The sequence below is a fragment of the Callithrix jacchus genome, chromosome 7 (assembly GCF_049354715.1).
Source record: "Callithrix jacchus isolate 240 chromosome 7, calJac240_pri, whole genome shotgun sequence".
Taxonomy (NCBI): domain Eukaryota; kingdom Metazoa; phylum Chordata; class Mammalia; order Primates; family Cebidae; genus Callithrix; species Callithrix jacchus.
In genome coordinates, this window is record NC_133508.1 from 69147464 (window position 1) to 69163227 (window position 15764).

General features: G+C 42.6%; 1 protein-coding gene across 14 annotated transcripts in view; it reads left to right on the forward strand.

Annotated features, from left to right (window-relative positions):
- Window positions 1-15764, forward strand: part of ZBTB8A (zinc finger and BTB domain containing 8A) — a 55310-nt gene that overhangs the window by 8241 nt on the left and 31305 nt on the right. For 6 of the 14 annotated variants that reach the window (XM_078331094.1, XM_054259092.2, XM_078331095.1 and 3 more), the window contains one exon: window positions 7537-7614. The gene's annotated coding sequence lies outside the window, so the exon portion shown is untranslated. Of the gene's footprint in view, window positions 1-3098; window positions 3173-7536; window positions 7615-8707; window positions 8760-10302; window positions 10419-15764 lie in introns of those variants that run through there. The other 8 variants (XM_078331098.1, XM_054259094.2, XM_078331093.1 and 5 more) reach the window with 6 other exon arrangements.

Here is a 15764-nt window from a genome sequence, read left to right on the forward strand (position 1 = left end):
GAGACTACAGGTTCGAGCCACTGTACTCAGCAGCATTAAAATGTAAACTTTTAGGTTGCAAATCTTATTTTAGATTGTAGATCTCATTCTCATGCAAATGCTTCTGTGGTAACATTTTCTTAGTTTCAATAATAAACACCCTGGTTGATAGAGCATAATTAATGAGGTAACAATTAAATGGAAAAATGGCAAAAATTGGCCAGGTACAGTAGCTCACACCTGTAATCCCAGCACTTTGGGAGGTTAAGGCAGGCAGATCACTTGAGGTCAGGAGGTCAGGACCAGCCTGACCAACATAATGAAACCCCGTCTTTACTAAAAATACAAAAATTAGCTGGGTGTGATGGTGCGTGTCTATAAACCTAGCTCCTTGGGAGCCTGAGGCAGGAGAATTGCTTGAGCCAGGAAGCAGTGGTTGCAGTGAGCTGACATCACACCACTGCACTCTAGCCTGGGTGACAGAGCAAGTCTCCATCTCAAAAAAAAAAAAAAAAAAAAAAGGTAAAAATCATTTCTAAAGAATAATTTGGCACACACCTGTACTCGGGAGGCTGAGGTGGCAGGATCCCTTGAGCCCGGGAAGGTAAAGGCTACAGTGTGCTGTGATCTCACCACTGCACTCCAGCTTGAGCAACAGAGTAAAACCCTGCCTAAAAAAAAAAGAAAGAATAATTCTTCCTTAAGGTGAGGTCTATAATTGACTAGTTGGGGCAGAAGGTTGCTATTCTCAGGTACACATATAGTTTTGAAATGATCACTCTCACTGTGTAGTTACACAAATATGATAAAACCAGTCAAAAAGTTTTTTTCTATATCCACGTTTGTATAAAACAAGAAAATGTCTGGTAATAAAATTCTGAAATGTTTACATTTTCTACTCAGTGAAAGCAGTATTTTAAAATGTTTAGATCATTAATAATAATAATAGCTGACATTTATCAAGGGCTTGTTATAAGCCAGGCACTGTTATAAGCACTTGCTTGGATTATCTTCTCATTTACTTCATCTCACAGCTCTGTAAGCTGTAAGTATTATTATTATTCCTGTCTTAGTCCATGTTCACATTGATAAAAAGAAATATAGTTTTGAAATTGGGCCAGGTGCTGTGGCTCACGCCTGTAATCTTAGCACTTTAGGAGACCAAGGTAGGTGGATCATGAGATCAGGAGTTTGAGACCAGCCTGGCCAATATGGTGAAACCTCGTCTCTACTAAAAATACAAAAATTAGCCAGGTGTGGTGGCATGCACCAGTAGTCCCAGCTACTCCAGAGGCAGAGACAGAATTGCTTGAACTCGGGAAGCAGAGGTTGCAGTGAGCCAAGATCACACCACTGCATGATCACACCACTACACAGCCTGGGTGATGGAGGGGGGCTCCGTCTCAAAAACAAACAAAGAAACAAACCTGGCCAGGCACAGTGGCTCACACCTGTAATCCCAGCACTTTGGGAGGCTAATGCAGGTGGATCATCTGAGGTCAGGAGTTTGAGCTGGGATTGCACCACTGCATTCCAGTCTGGGCAACAGAGCAAGACGCCATCTCAAAAACAAAAACAAAAAAATTATCTGAGGCAGGGTAATTTGTAAAGAAAAGAAATTTACCTGGCTCATGGTTCCACAGGCTGTGCAGGAGACGTGATGCTGGCATCTGCTTGTCTTCTGGGGAGGCCTCAAGAAGCTTCCAATCAGAAGACATAGGGGGAGCAAGACATCTCACATGCAGGAGCAGGAGCAAGAGAGAGAGTGGGAGGAGGTGCTATACGCCTTGAAACAACCAGATCTCACGAGAACTTACTATCATGGGGACAGTACCAAGGGGGATGGTATGAAACCATTCATGAGAAACAGCTCTCATGATCCAGTCACCTCCTACTAGGCCCTACCTCCGACCCTGGGGATCACAATTCAACATGAGATTTGGTGGGGAGGCAGATCCAAACCCTATCAACCCCCATTTTACAGATGAAGAAACTAAGGCACAGAAGGCCAACTTCCCATGTCACTCAGCAGAAGACCCAGAATTTTCACCTAGGCAGTCTCATGCCAGAGCTTATACTCTGGACCACACTGCCTGGTGCTGCCATTCATAAACAAACTACTCGCCCTTCTACTCAAATATTGAGGCTAATTAGTTGCCAATATATTGTCTGGATCTAGTTGGAGGAAAGAGAAACCACTCTAATGTCTTAAGCAGAAGAGAATTAGGTGTTTAGAAAAAAATTGGAAGGTCTGAGAGGAGTGGGCTCCAAGCTGGACCTTCAGACATTGTTCTCAGAATAAGACTGTCCAGGCCAGGCACAGTGGCTCACACCTGTAATCCCTGCACTTTGGGAGGCCGAGGTGGGTGGATCACCTGAGGTCAGAAGTTCAAGACCAGCAGGGCGGGGAGGGGGGGAACAAACAAGTTGAAGACCAGCCTGCTCAAAATGGTAAAACCCCGTCTCTACTAAAAATAAAAAAATAGCCGTGCATCCTAGGGGTCACCTGTAATCCCAGCTACTCAGGGGGCTGAGGCAGGAGAATCACTTCAACCCAGGAGGTGTAGGTTGCAGTGAGCAGAGATTGCACCATTTCACTCCAGCCTGGGCAACAAAAGTAAAACTCCGTCTCAAAAAAAAAAAAAAAAAAAAAAAAGCTGCCCAACAGGCCCCCTAGGGAGTGGGAGGCTGCCAGTGTCATCGCTAGTGTAATTTAGGGGTCGACTAACTTCTTCAAGCTGTGCGCAGTGTAATCCAGAACTTTCAGAGACCAAAGTGGGAGGATCCCTATGAGCCCAGGAGTCTGAGTTTATAGTGAGCTATGATTGCACCACTGTACTTCAGCACTTCATCCTGGTGACACAGTGAGACCCTGCCTCTGAATATAAATAAGTAAAAGGAAACACGCCTGCTACCCCTAACTTACCTGAACTCCTACCAAATAGTGACTCGTGTCTTCACCATGTTTGTCTCTTGACAATTATGAAGCTTTTGACAGTAGAATTCTGCTGTGAAAAAATAAATGTTTTCATAAATGTGCTTGCCAGCATTAACAGCCAAAACAGAAGAAAGATGGTTCCCACCTCATTTCTGCCTTCCAGATCTCACAGAACATCTCACTGATGGGCCACATTTCACATGGGAAACTGAATTGTGAAGGAGTCTGGGAAATGAACTTTTTAGTTTTCCAGAAGTAAGTTAGAAAGGATGCTCATGGCTAGGCAAGGTGGTTCATGCCTGTAATGCCAGCACTTTGCGGGGGCCGAGGTGGGTGGATCTTTTGAGCCCAGGAGTTTAAGATCAGCCTGGGCAATGTAGTGAGACCCTTTTTAAAAAGGATGCTGTGTGTGCATCCACAGATATACACTAAAATCTGCTAAAGTGGAACTTGGTGGTTATCTCAAAACATAACATTCCATCAGTATGTAAAAACTGTTTGGGACACAGACCGTGCTCAGAAGTCAGTTCTTTTGGCCAAGTGCAGTGGCTCATGTCTATCATCCCAGCACTTTGGGAGGCTGAGGTTGTGGGTGGATTGCTCAAGTCCAGGAGTTTGAGACCAGCCTGGGCAATGTGGCGAGACCTCATTCTACAAAAAATACAAAAAAAATTATCCGGATGTGGTGGTGCACACCTGTGGTCCCAGCTTCTCGGGTGGCTGAAATGCAAACATCCCTGAACCTGGGAGACAGAGGTTGCAGCAAGTCAGGATTGTGCCACTGTACTCCAGCCTGGGTGAGAGTGAGACCTTGACTCAATTAAAAAAAAAGAAATCAGTTCTCTTAAGCCACAAATTACCACTGTACACACCCAGTACGCTGGACAGCAGTTAACATGCCCTTAAGTGACAGTGTTGAAGCAGTGAAGCAATCCAAGTAAAAGCCATTCTCTGAATGCCCTTCTGGCTCATTACAGCTAGGCGACAGATGAGCTTTTAGTATAGCATTAAGTTGTTCTCAAAAACTATTAATTTTGGGCCAAGTGCAGTGGCTCATGTCTATCATTCCAATACTTTGGGAGACCAAGGTGGGAGGATCACTTCAGTCTATGATTTCAAGGGCATCATGGAAAAACCCTGTCTCCAAAAAATACAGAATTTAGCCTGGTACACCTGTAGTTTCAGCTGCTCAGAAGGCTAAGGCTGGAGGATCACTTGAGCCTGGGAGGTCAAGGCTACAGTGAGCCATGGTCACACCACTGCACTGAGTGACAGAGTGAGACTGTCTCAAAAAAAAAAAGTTATTTCAGTTTGTTTTCTTATTTCTTTATTTAGAGACAGGTCTCACTATGTTGCCTAGGCCGGTCGGGAATTTCTGGCTTCCAGTGACCTTCCTGTCTCTGCCTCCTGAAATGCTGGGATTATAGGCGTGAACCACTGGGCCCAGCTCCTCTTCTTTATACTTGGCTGTATTTTCTTTTTTTTTTGACAGCGTCTCGCTCTGTCACCCAAGCTGGAGTGCAGTGGTGCAATCTTAGCTCACTGCAACCTCTACCTCCCGGGTTCAAGTGATTCTCCTTCCTCAGCTTCCTAAGTAGCTGGGACTACAGGCGCACGCCACCCTATACCCGGCTGATTTTTGTATTTTTAGTAGAGATGGGGTTTAACCATACTGGCCAGGCTGGTCTTGAACTCCTGACCTCATGATCCACCTGCCTCGGCCTCCCATAGTGCTGGGATTACAGGTGAGAGCCACTGTGCCTGGCCGCTTACCTGTATTTTCTAAATTTTCTTTTTTTTTTTTTTTTTTCAAAGTCTGAAACAAAACACCCAATGAATCTTGCCCAAGTATGAGCCAAGCTAGTCATAAACCATGACTCAATGGAGTTGTCTTAATTATTCCCAGCGGCCAACGTTGTTTTCTAGACTCTGACCTCCACTCCACCGTCTGCACAGTCTGAGCAGATAATGCCAACTCCCCACTGCACAGCAAGGAACTCTTTCTTGATATATAAAAGTATAATGCATTTCTTTCAGTTTTCCATAAATGCTGTCTTCTCTGCTCAACCTTTGCTAGAATGTCCCTCTTTCCCGAACTGTATTTTCTAAATTTTCTATAAGCACATAATACTTTTAAAATCAGAAAAAAAACATTATTTTTTAAAGCAATTTCATTGGTCAATCAAAATTATTTTGGTGGAAATTCTTAGCTTAATTACTTGGTTTAACAAGCATAAAATTCCTTTTTCCACTGCTTATGGAAATAAAGCCTTTACACTTTCTACAATAACAAAACCATGATGGTCAATGAAAAAAAAAGTTGAGTCATTTTGATTTTGGTAATTGAAAAAGTTTGGAATACCGTAGAAATTGAAGAGTTTTTTGGGGGGCTTTTGAACCATATGTAGATTTTCCCACTTCCCTCTTACCTATAGTTTGTAAGATATGTTGAATTTTTAAAGCTATTCTGTTCAGTTTTCTTGCAAAACATATTGATGACATTTGGAGGGAAAAAGCAATAGGACTTCACTATGTTGGTATCATCTGCTGGCCTGCCTTTGATAATGTTGTCTTAAGTTTATTTTATTGTCAAAGTTAAAAAGTATGTTTGGGGCTGGACATGGTGGCTCACACCTCTAATGCCAGCAAATGTAATCCCGAAGTACTGGGATTATAGGTGTGAGCTACTGTGCCCAGCCATTTTTTTTTTGAGACAGTCCACTTTGTCACTCAGGCTGGAGTGTAGTGGCATGATCACAGCTCACTGCAGTCTTGACCTCCCAGGCTTAAAGGATTCTTCCTCCTTATCCCCCAAGTAGCTGAGACTACAAGTATGCATCACCATGCCCAGCTACTTTTTGTATTTTTTTGGAAAGATGAAGTTTTGTCATGTTGCCCAGGTTGGTCTCGAACTCTTGGGCTCAAGTGATCCTCCCACCTCAGACTCCAAAAGTGCTGGAATTATAGGTGTAGACACTGTCCCCGGCCCAAACATACATCTTTTTTTTTTTTTTTTTGAGAAAAAGTCTCACTCGGTTGCCCAGGCTGGAACACAACGGCGAGATCTTTGGTCACTGTAACCTCCCCGTCCCAGGTTCAAGTGATCCTCCTGCCTCAGCCTCCTGAGTAGCCAGGATTACAGGGGCCCACCACCACACCTGACTAATTTTTGTATTTTTAGTAGAGATAGGGTTTTGCCATCTTGGCCAGGCTGATCTGGAACTCCTAACCTCAGGTGGTCCGCCCACCTCCCCTTCCCAAAGTGCTGGCATTAGAGGTGTGAGCCACCATGTCCAGCCCCAAACATACTTTTTAACTTTGACAATAAAATAAACTTAAGACAACATTATCAAAGACAGGCCAGCAGATGATACCAACATAGTGAAGTCCTATTGCTTTTTCCCTCCAAATGTCATCAATATGTTTTGTAAGAAAACTGAACAGAATAGCTTTAAAAATTCAACATATCTTACAAACTATAGGTAAGAGGGAAGTGGGAAAATCTACATATGGTTCAAAAAGCCCCCCAAAAAACTCTTCAATTTCTACGGTATTTTAAACTTTTTCAATTACCAAATTTGGGAGTTCAAAGCGGGCAGATTGCCTGAGGTCAGGAGTTCGAGACCAGTCTGGCCAATATGGTAAAACTCTATATCTACTAAAAATACAAAAACATTAGCTGTGTGTGGTAGTGTGAGCCTGTAATCTCAGCTGCTTGGGAGACTGAGGCAGGGGAATTGCTTGAACCAGAGAGGTGGAGGGTGCAGTGAGCTGAGATCGCGCCACTGCACTCCAGCCTCAACAACAGAGCAAGACTCCATCTCAAAAAAACAAAAAAGGATGGTTGCTTTTGTCATAATATTTTTTAATATTGGAAATCTCTTCTCATAAATTTTAATATTAAGATTGAGGTTAGAAAGTTATATATTTAAAACATAAAAATACGTATATAAAATGTATATATTTCTTTGAAAAGAGTTCCAAGCCAATTTGAAGCAAAATGATGTTTCTATTAACTATTACTGTTAATATTGATTTATTTATATTATATTATTATATATCGTATATTATATTACATGTTTGTTATGTATTATATATTACTAATTATTGATGATTTTCTACTAACTATAATTATTAACTATTAACTATTATTAATAATCTGTGCCAGATAGTCTATTTTTACATGTTAAAAATGATATCTGATAGAGGCTGTTATATAACTTTTTTTTTTTTTTTCGAGATGGAGTCTCACTCTATTGCCCAAGCTAGAGTGCAGTGGCAGGATCTCGGGTTACTACAACCCCTGCCTCCCGGGTTCAAGCAGTTCTCCCTGCCTCAGCCTCCTGAGTAGCTGGGATTACAGGCACCTGCCACCATGCATGGCTAATTTTTGTATACTTAGTAGAGACAGGGTTTCACCATGTTGGCCATGCTGGTCTCCAGCTCCTGATCTCAGGTGATCCGCCCATCTTAGCCTCCCAAAGTGTTGGGATTACAGGCATGAACCAGCATGCCTGGCCCTTATATAATATATTTAAATAAATATTTTGTACCTTAGCAGATCTTTCTGCCTCTTATTAGAAAAGTACATTATAAATATCTATTTTCTCTCTCTACAGGGCAATCCTTCAAACAGTGTTTGACTTAGAATCTTCCCTTTTTCATTCCATTCAAGAGGAGCATTCATAAATTTCCAGGTATGAAAAGTTTTAATTCTTGATCTATGTCACTTAAATGCATTGACAAAAAGTAGAATTTTATAGTTGTAGATTTTTTTTTTTTTTTTTGAGACAGAGTTTCACTCTTGTTTACCCAGGCTGGAGTGCAATGGCACGATCTCGGCTCACTGCAACCTCTGCCTCCTGGGTTCAGGCAATTCTCCTGCCTCAGCCTCCTGAGTAGCTGGGATTACAGGCACATGTCACTATGCCCAGCTAATTTTTTGTATTTTTAGTAGAGATAGGGTTTCACCATGTTGACCAGGATGGTCTCGATCTCTTGACCTTGTGATCCACCCCCCTGGGATTACAGGCTCATCTTGAGCCTGATTCCTGGCATAGTTGTATATTTTATATGTCAGAGAATGGATCTCTTTCTTGAAAATTCACTAAGATATTCAGTGTTCTGATCTTTTTGGTCTCCCTGTTCACTTATTGCTAATTTTTTAAAATGACATCTTTATTTTGAATACTCTCTTGAGGCAGTATAGTGTATCCTTTTGAATGTGGGCTGAATTTTTTTTTTTTAAATATCCAGGATACATACTTGAACTACACTTTTATTTTTTTTTAAACTGGTATCCAGGCAGTTGTATGGAACTCCATTTTTAATTCATTGCCTCTCTTGTGCCTTGGATTCCAGGACAAATAATGCTAAATGTAAATGTACAGAAACCATCTCATCAACATTTAATTTAATTTGAATAAGATGTTGCTCACTCTGTCACTGAGGCTAAAGGGCAGTGACATCATCCAAACTCACTGCAGCCTCTAACTCCATGGCTCAAGTGATCCTCCCACCTCAGCCCCCAAGTAGCTGGGACTACAGGCCCACAACACCACACCCAGCTAGTTTTTAAATTTTTTTGTAGAGATGAGGTTTCACCATGTTGCCCAGGCTAGTCTCAAACTCCTGAGCTCAAACATCTACCTGCCTCAGCCTCCCAAAGTGTGGGGAGTATAGGTGTGAGCCATTGTGCCCGGTCTGTTTTACCAAACTCTTATCATAATCAGTTATTAAAATCTTTTGAATGCCACCCTCTGTTGATGATTCCTGAATCTTTATCTCCAGCCTAGATTTCCTGAGCGTATATCCAGACATCCTTATACTGACTTCAGGCTTGGTGAGCAAGATTTTAATGACTGACTTTCTATATCACTTCCTCATAAGGAATGGAGAACATGTTGGTCAGTGGAAAACAAATATCTGTCCCTTTGAGGTTTACATTTTCATCATAACTTATAAAATTGCATTGTGTCTCTCTTGTAGGTATGGTATATCTGACATACCACATACAGATATATAACATATATAGACCTATATACAAACTCTGTGAGCTTGATTGAAGACAGAGGATGGGGGAATAAGGAGGGAAGTAGGAAGGTGTTTGGTCCTAAGAAACAGATCATCTTTTTGTAGAACAAAATCACGTTTCCGATCAGTTTCTGAAAATCAAAACCTAAACGAGGGAATGATGTAAATGCTACCAATTTATCTTAGCACCTAGCGAGCTGGCCATTTTCTCTTTTTTTCTTTTTCTTTCTTTTTTTTTGAAACAGTCTCTCTCTGTCACCCAGGCTGGAGTGCAGTGGTATGATCTTGTCTCACTACACCCTCTGCCTCCCGGGTTCAAGCAATTCTTCTGCCTCAGCCTCCTGAGTAGCTAGGACTACAGGCACATGCCACCATGCCCAGCTAATTTTTGTATTTTTAGTAGAAACGGGGTTTCACCATATTGGCCAGGCTGGTCTTGAACTCTTGACCTCAGGATCCGCTCACCTCAGCCTCCCAAAGTGCTGGGATTACAGGAGTGAGCCACCCCATCCAGCCTCTTTTTTTCTTCCTTTCTCACCCTCCCTGCTTCTTATCTATGGTAGTAAGCTACTTAGGGAAAAATTTAGATTTTCTCTTCACAGTACACCAAATACATTCTAGAAGAGCTAAGTATTACACACACACACACACACACACACACACACACACACACAAATGGAAGTAAACATTCATCAAACATCTGGAGTTGGGAAGATATCCTGAGAGTAGAACACACTGAAAACAAATTATGTAGGGAACTTTCAACATGTGCCATTAATTCACTTATTTGTTTATTAGTCTCCAAGTCTGAAGGATGTAGATATAGAGGCTGAGAAGGGAAAGGTTTGGGCTGGAATGGTTCCTGAGTCCTGGATTAGGCACTAGAGGGAGATAGTATTACTAATATGCAAGAAAGGAGATGCAGGTGAAGGAGTAAATTTCAGGGGTTAAGAAAAGGCAGCAGTAATAAGTTTGGAATACAGTTAAGTTTGAGGTTATCTTCTGCCTCTGTCTGGTGATTGATAAAATGATGATAAGAATTATAACAGAGGCTCATATATTATTGAGCAGCTACAATGTCCCAGGCACTTGCAGAGTTCTTGGCATTTGCAATGTAAAATTGAATCTACAATTCCATGAAGTGGCGCTGTACTCTCATAAACTCCCATTTATAGGTGAGGAAATGGATGTGTAAACCACAGCAGAGCCGGGGTTTAGATTCACTTTGATGGCACAGCCCATGTGTTTACTCACTGTTATTTATGCTGTTTCTAAGTCCTACTGATCTGATTCTACCTCTTTTGCTCATCTCTTTCTATTTCTTTTCTTTTCTTTTCTTTTTTTTTTTTAAGACAGAGTCTCACTTTGCCATTGGAGTGCAGTAGCACGATCTTGGCTCACTGCAACCTCTGCCTCCCGAGTTCAAGTGATTCTTGTGCCTCAGCCTCCCGAATAGCTGGGATGACAGGTATTTGCCACCATGCCTGCTAATTTTTGTATTTTTAGAAGTGGGGTTTTACCATGTTGGCCGCTGGTCTCGAACTCCTGACCTCCAGTGATCCACCTGCCTTGGCCTTGTCTACTTATTTTCATCACCACTGCTATTGTTTAAATGTTGGTCCCCTTCAAAATTCATGTTGAAACTTCATCCTCAATGTGATGGTATGTTTTTTTTTTGAGACAGGGTCTCACTCTGTCGCCCATGCTGGAGTACAGTGGCACAATCATGGCTCACTGCAGCCTCGACCTCCCCAAGCTTAGGTGATCCTCTTACCTCACCCTCCTGAGTAGCTGGGACTACAGGTGCATGCCACCATGACTGGCTAATATTTGTATTTTTTGTAGTGATGGGGTTTTGCAATATTGCCCAAGCTGGTCTCCAACTCCAGGGCTCAAGGGTTTTGCCTGCCTTGGCCTCCCAAAGTGCTGGGATTATAGGCATGAGCCACCAAGCCTGGCCCAATGTGGCAGTATTGAGAGGTGGGACTATTAAGAGGTGATTAGGTTATGAAGGATTAACGGGTGATCATGGGTGGAACTGGTGGTTTTATAGGAAGAAGAAGGGAGATGTGAGCATGCTCAGCCCCCTTGCCACCTGTACTGGTCTGTTCTTGCATTGCTATAAAGAAATACCCGAGACTGGGTAATTTATAAAGAATAGAGGTTGGTTGTTGTTGTTGTTTGTTTGTTGTAAGAGACAGAGTCTTGCCCTGTTGCCCAGGCTGGAGTGTAGTGGTGCAGTGCCAGCTCACTGCAACATCTGCCTTGGGTTCTAGCAATTTTCCTGCCTCAGCCTCCTGAGTAGCTGGGACTACAGGCACATGCCACTACGCCCAGCTAATTTTTTGTATTTTAGTATAGGCGGGGTTCCACCTTGTGGCCCCGGCTGCTCTTGAACTCCTGAGCTCCCAGGTTTATAAAATGGCATTGTGCAGTCCACCTGCCTGGGCCTCCCAAAGTGCTAGGATTACAGGCGTGAGCCACTATGCCCAGCCAAAGAATAGAGGTTTAATTGGGCTCACAGTTCTGCAGGCCGTACAAGAAGCATAATGGCTTCTGCTTCTGGGGAGGCCTCAGGAAGCTTCCAGTTAAGGTGGAAGGCATAGGAGGAACTGGCATCTTCACGTGGCTGGAGTAGGAGGAAGAGAGGTGCCACACACTTTGACACAACCAGACCTCATGAGAACTCACTCACTATACAGTATTAAGGGGGGATGGTGCTAAACCATTCATGAGAACTCTGCCCCCATGATCCAGTCACCTCCCATCAGGCCCCACCTCCAACACTGGAGATTACATTTTGACATGAGATTTGGCCAGGGACACAGATTCAAACTATATCACTACCCATTCCCCTGCACTGTCCCAGGACTCTGCAGAGTCTCCACAAGCAAGAAGCTCCTCACCAGGTGTGGACGCTTGACCTGGGATGTCTCAGCCTTCAGAACTGTAGTATATAAATTTCATTTCTTCTTTTTTTCTTTATCTTCTTCAAGATGATATTTATATTTTTTCTTCTTTTTTTTCCTTTTCTTTATAAATTACCCAGTTTCAGCTTTTTTTTTTTTGTTATAAGTAACAAAACAGACTCATACTACCATACCACTGCTTACAACTACTTCCATTTTTTTTTCTTTCTTTCTTTTTTTCAGATGGAGTCTTGCTCTGTCACCCAGGCTGGAGGAGTTGAGTGGAGCAACTTCGGCTCACTGCAACCTCTGCCTCCCAGGTTCAGATAGTTCTCCCACCTCAGCCTCCTGAGTAGCTGGGATTACAGGAGGCACATGCCACCATACCTGGCTAATTTTTGTGTTTTTAGTAGAGACGGGGGTTTCACTATGTTGACCAGGCTGATCTCGAATGTCTGACCTCAAGTGATCTGCTCACCTTGGCCTCTAAAGTGCTGGGATTACAGGCATGAGCCACCACACTCAGCCCAACCCCTTCCATTTCTACCCCTACCATTTTGTCTAGATTACAACTGCCTCCTACCTGGTGTCACTGCCAATGCTGTTCTTACTGCTCTCTGGTTTGATCAAATACTAAATCCCCTCTCTCCTTTGCATAAAACCCCCCAGTGCTTACAAGGTTTAATCCAGTCTCTTTAAGAAGGCAAATATGGTGCTCCACCCATCTCTCACCATCTCTTTTGCATCCTGTGCTCCAGCCATATTGAATAACTTACTTCCTATTTTTCTGATTATACTAGTTTGTGCCTTGGCTCGAACTGTATCTTCTACCTAGAATGTTTTTCCTCTTTTTTTTTTTTCTGAGTGAAAACTTCCTTGCCAGATCCATGCTCCCTCTGAAGGTGTAGGGCAGAGTCCTTCCTTGCCTCTTCCTAGTTTCTGGTGGGTGCCAGCAGTCCTTGGCATTCCTTCCATTGTAGCTCCATCATTCCAACCTCTGCTTCTGTCTTCATATGACGCTCTTCCTTCTGTGTGTGTGGTTTTGTTTTTGTTTTTGTTTTTTTGAGATCAGCCTGTTGCCTAGGCTGGTCTTGAACTCCTGGCCTCAAGCAATCCGCCCTTCTTTGGCCTCCCAAAGTGCTAGGATTACAGGTGTGAGCTACCGCGCCCAGCCCCTGTGTGTGTCTTTTCAATGTCCTCATTTTTCCAGATATCTCTTTATAATGATATACCACCATAATTCAGAATGGCCTATCTTAACTTGACTATATCTGCAAAGACCCTATTTCCAAATTAAGGTCTCCTGTGTAGGTACCAGGGTTTAAGACTTCAGCATATAATTTTGGGGGCACAACTCAACCCATGTTTCACACTCGGGAGCAGGAGCAGGAGAAAGAGTGGAAGGAGGTGGTCATGCTTTTTTATTTTTTGTTTATTTTTATTTGAGACACAGTCTTACTCTGCCACCCAGGCTAGAGTGCAGTGATGTGATCATGGCTCACTGCAGCATCAAACTCCTGGACTCATGTGAATCTCCTGCCTCAGCCTCCCAACTATAGGAGGCCACCACACCCAGCTAATGTTTTAATTTTTTTGTAGAAATGGGGTCCTACTATGTTACTCAGGCTGGTCTTGAACTCCTGGGCTCAAGCAATTCTTCTACCTCAGTCTCCCAAAGTGTTGGGATTATAGGCATGAGCCACCGTACCCAGCCTGGGCTGTTTGTTTGCTGAGACAGAGTTTTGCTCTGTCGCCAGGCTGGAGTACAGTGGCAAAATCTCAGCTCACTGCAATTTCCGCCTCTCAGATTCAAGTGAGCATGATGGCTCACCCTGTAATCCCAGCACTGTGGGAGGCCAAGGCAGGAGGATCCCTTGGGCCCAGGAGTTTAAGGTTGCAGTTCCATCATGGAACCTGGTCATCTCTTAGGTGGAATGGCCTCTGAGACAAAACATAAAAGACGATGGTGAGTACATCTCCCTTCTTAATCATGTTACTGATACCAGTGCCATATTTTGACATTATGTAAAATTGATACTGAGCTGCCAGCAAGGTCATTTTATCTCAGTTTTGCAACAGCTAATTTGAAACCACAGGCACAGTGAGCAGACTGCATGCTGTCACTGGTCCTAAGGACACTGCAGTATTTGAATGGTGAGAAGTGACAGCACTCAGAAAAGGACATGCCAGATTTCTATGGCTTCTTTACACTAGGGTCTCAAAGGACATTATTGCTTTCAGTAGTTCTCATTCCTTAGAAAATAATGCACCAGAATAATTCATCCCTAAGAACTCTAGATGATTGGTATTTTACCATTTTTACTCCATCCCAGTGCCAAGCTTCAGTGTTTTTCTAGTGTGATTGATATATTAGAATTTTTACTTTATAAGCTGTGATGCAGCCATAATATGTTTTGGCCACTTCAAGCCTGGAGCTTTTATGATTTCACATTGAATAAAGGTCTGGAAATGTAACACAGAAGTCTGGGTAATAGAAGCAAATAGGCTGTTTTTGACAGAATTATTATTTAAAAGCAGAATTAAATTATCTTTCTAGAATTTAGTGGTACAAATTCTCTACCCTCAGCCTTTGACCTATAACCTCTTTAGGAAAAAGGACTCATTTTTCTGTCTCTAATCTTTCATAACCAGTAAAACCAAATAAATTAAGTGCACCTGTTCAACAGCAAATATACCTAAAACAATTAATATACAAAGTAGAACCAATAGCTTCTCTCATTTTTAGAATATCTTAAAAAAAAACCCAACAACTTATGCTGGCATTTTATAGTATAACTTGATTTATTTCAGGATCTCATTGTAAGAAACACGAACATATGTAGTATATCATGTAACTGCAACAAAATAGTTTGAAAGTGTTGAAGTTGGGGCTGGGCGCGGTGGCTCAAGCCTGTATTCCAAGCACTTTGGAGGCCAAGGCGGGCGGATCACCTGAGTTCAGGAGTTCAAGACCAGACTGACCAACATGGTGAAACCCCGTCTTTAAAAAAAAGAAAAAGAAAGGGTTGATGTTGGAACAATCCTGAGAGGTCATACAGTCCCACTTCCTACCAACTGCAGTCACCCTAAATCAATGACATTCCGCCTCTGCTACAATGGCAGCGTAGAATGTGTTACTTTGCAAAGTGTCTAATTCTGTTGTTAATCACTTTAGCCCAGTGTTTCTCAAATTTTTCTTACCAAAACCCATAGTAAGAAATACATTTTGGCCAGGCACAGTGGCTCATGTCTGTAATTCCAACACTTTGGGAAGCCAAAGTAAGTTGATTGCTTCAGCTCAGGAGTTCGAGACTGCCTAGGTAAGATGGCAAAACCCCATCTCTACAAAAAAACAAAAATTAGCCAGGTGTGTTGGAATGCTAGTTCCAGCTACTCGGGAGGCTGAGGTTAGAAGATTGCTTGAGCCCAGGATGCTGAGGCTGCAGTGAGCCATGATCCTGCCACTGTACTCCAGCCTGGGCGACAAGGCAAGACCCTGTCCTTCTCCCCTCAAAAAAAATAAAAGAAAAAAAGAAATTCATTTTAAGGCTGGGCACAGTGGCTCATGCCTGCTTCTAATCCCTGTAATTTGGGAGGCCAAGGCTAGAGGATCACTTGAGGCTGAGAGTTAGAGATCAACCTGAGCAATATAGCAAGACCATGTCTCCACACAATTAAAAAATTTAAAAATTTTTAAACAATTAAAAAATTAGCTGGGCATGGTGGTGTGCCCTGTAATCTCAGCTACTCAGGAGACTTAGACGAGAGGACCTCTTGAGCCCAGGAATCTGAGGCTGCAGTAAGCTATGATCACCTACTCCAGTCCAACCTGGGCAACAGATTGAGACCCTGTCTTTAAAAAACATTTTTTTAATTAAAAATAAATAAATAAAAAGCTGTTATTC